We start from the raw sequence: 3,297 nt of genomic DNA, 5'->3' as shown, positions 1-3,297 counted from the left end.
ATGACACAACATTTAACACCTAACAATCTCCCCCTTTGTGTCAATTGAGGAGAGAGATACTTCACTGCTAAGTCTTCGTAATTGTCTTGAAGAGCTTAAGTATCACAGCTAGCAAAGTTCTGCGAAACAAGATATAGCACCAAATCATATCTAAAAAATTCTTCTTCGCTACAGCAATATTCAGGCCACACTTGTTAACAGTCTCCAAAATATGTTCTATGCAGGTTGTGGAGAACAAGTGTTTTCCAGGTAAAGTGAAGAGGCCCTTTTGAAAAGCTCCAGGAACATCAGTTCCATGTTGAAACATGACAGTCAAGTAGATTGTCTCAATCTTACCCATACTCATTTCATTTATGTCACAGGATTTCCTAGTAGGATTTACAATGGGCTTTCGCTTCAAAACTTTAGCAATTTTAATGTCTAGCTTTGCCACTTCGTATATATACGAAACCAACATTCTCTTTATATGAGCCAGAATGGGTTCATATTTTTGCTCTTCAGTCAGTTGGAGATTGGGCAACAAAATCCAATCATGAGGACTGAGATTTGGCAAGTCAGCGAAAGTGAATTCTTGTGGAGCATTTTCAGAACATCGTGTAACCTTGAAATTTGCATTCACGAAGCCTCCCTGTAACGATTGGCCCTGAAACTTTAACTATCTTTATCTTCTATGCGCTCTATGTTTGATACTGAGGTTTGGCTTGAGTAAGATAAAATTCAATTAAGGCTTTAACCACTTTGGTATCAGGAGAGGGGATGGTTGCAATGGATTCAAAACAATGGAAAACGAAGGATTTTCGTTTAATGGGCATGTCAAATTGGGAATACTTCGTGTCCCCCAAGTCAAAAGAACCAACTGGTTGCAACCAGTGAACACTCGGTAATTCTACTGCTTCATGCAATAATTTGTCCAACGTCCATATTGGAAAGAGTGTTTTTTTGCATTCCAACATGTCATGAGCTTCTTTTTCTTTCCCCTCTATCACTTCAGCTTCTCTCGCAATGCGAGCCTTTTCATTCAATTCAAGATCACGAGCTTTTCGTTTTAGTTGATCTTCTTCTTCTTCTTCATCACCCATCGATTCTTTTCCTTTTGAACCCAAAGCTACATTAACCTTTAGTTCGTTTTGCTTTGCTTTTTTCCCTGCCTTAGCAGCTTTATCTTCTCCCCATTGTTTCGGAGATACTAGGGCCTCGGAAACTGTTGGGTTTTGAGCAATCTAACACTTCCTAAGTGTGCATGCAACCCTAATAAACCTTGGATCTATGTTTGTCTAATACATGCAAAATAATAATTTTTCCAAGGTTCATAACCTATCTAACATGGCATGGGGAACTTTTAAACATAAAAGAGTTAGATGAGATTACATACCTTTTGATGAGATTGATTTCTTGGAGTTTGAGAGCCAAGCACCAATAGTGTGAATGCCTCAAATGGAAATCACAAATCACCACAAACACTTGGAAAACTTTAGAGAGTGTACACACACTTGTAATTTTCGGCCACACACAAGCACACACACTAGTGGCTATTTCATGCAACATAAGCATGCTTATATAGTGTGCATGGTTAGGGTGAAACCCTAATAACCCATGACCTTTCCTTTTCCAAGGATCCATGGGTTAAAAGCTCCATGGATCATCCATGGACTTCCATATAAGCCTAGCCCATTAACAAATGAGTATTAGCCCACACCATATAAAACTAATAGCCCACAATCTAATTAGTCTTCCTTTTAATCTCTAAATTAATTCATAATTAATTTAAGACTAAGACTAATTAAATAACATGACTTCATATTAATATATTATAAGTTATAATATATTAATAAACATATGTGTATAACTCTCATAAAATTATCCATAAATAGTTCGGGTGAAGTGCAACCCAAATGGACCATGCCGGGTCGGGTCAAGTATATACCAAATAAGTTATGGACTTAGACACCTTATCCAATAGACTCCCACTTGGATAAGTCTAATAACTGTATTTGCCTATATTACTTCAAGAACCAACCAGCAATCGTAGCTCTCGAAAACTCTGTTGAACTATGAAGCGCCATTTTAAGACAAGTGATCATATAATCCTCTGTTCTCATGATATCAGCCGGACAAACACATGGAACTATGTCTTGCTTATTGTCTGGCAGTTGTTTCTCGATTTCCGATTTGTTTGACAAAGAACTTAACTGAACACATCAATTTAGTTCTGATCGGGCCCGGTACATGGGTCAACACAAAATCATCGAGGGGCCCAGATATTGCTTCTATTTCTAGAAGGAACATATAAAATTCGACTCATATGCTTGTTCTACTACTTGTTGAATTGTACACAAAGGCACATTTTATAACATCAAGTTACCGATGCGTTTACGAGCAATCAATGCACAACCAACTCATAGGTAACAACTCATATCTCTAGGTTTGAAGACTTATATGTTATTATCGTCTCACGATCACTCGAGATAAATTCCATGAAGTGATACAAGTGAGCGTGGGTTTATTCCAATACTCATAACTTATGAGTACTCATGAACGTTGTAGCAACCATTTCCATGTCTAAACACCTTTAGCCATCTACAAACCCGATTCATGAAAATCTTGATTCATACCTACTTCCGACGTATGACCGACTGTGGAGGTTCGAATAAATTAATTATTCTAGAAGTCAAAACATGCAAAACTGAAACAATAGTAAATAATTGACAATGACAGTAACACTTTACTCATAAATAAATCACAAATTTTATTCATCATCAAACGTCGATTACATTTTACAAGTTTCAGGAAAAACTATCTAATCTGTAAAACTAATATCGTCCCTCAGCCCGATGCGTCTCGCATGCTGAAAATGCTTAACCCTCGTCAGTCCCTTCGTAAGGGGATCTGCAGGATTCTCACCTGACGATACCCTCTTTGCCACGAGGAGTCCTTCTTCAATCTTGTGTCTTATGAAGTGATATTTTCTGTCAATGTGTCGGGATCTGCCATGATCTCTTGGTTCCTTGGCTAAGGCAACCGCACTATTGCTATCACAGAAAATCTCTATAGGCTCCTTAATAGCTGGTACAACTCCAAGGTCTCCGATGAAGTTCTTCAGCCATATCTCCTCCTTCGCTGCTTCACTCGCTGCTACATACTCTGATTCACAGGTCGAATAAGCCACCGTCTCCTGCTTGGAACTCTTCCAAGAGATTGCCCCTCCATTTAAGGTAAAGACCCAACCCGACTGAGAGCGAAAGTTATCCCTATCAGTCTGAAAACTAGCATCACTATACCCTAATACTCTCAAGTCAT

The sequence above is a fragment of the Lactuca serriola genome, chromosome 4, assembly GCF_051521515.1.
Source record: "Lactuca serriola cultivar US96UC23 chromosome 4, Lser_US96UC23_V15, whole genome shotgun sequence".
Taxonomy (NCBI): domain Eukaryota; kingdom Viridiplantae; phylum Streptophyta; class Magnoliopsida; order Asterales; family Asteraceae; genus Lactuca; species Lactuca serriola.
The sequence above is the reverse complement of the archived record's forward strand: the minus strand, read 5'-3'. Positions refer to the sequence as shown.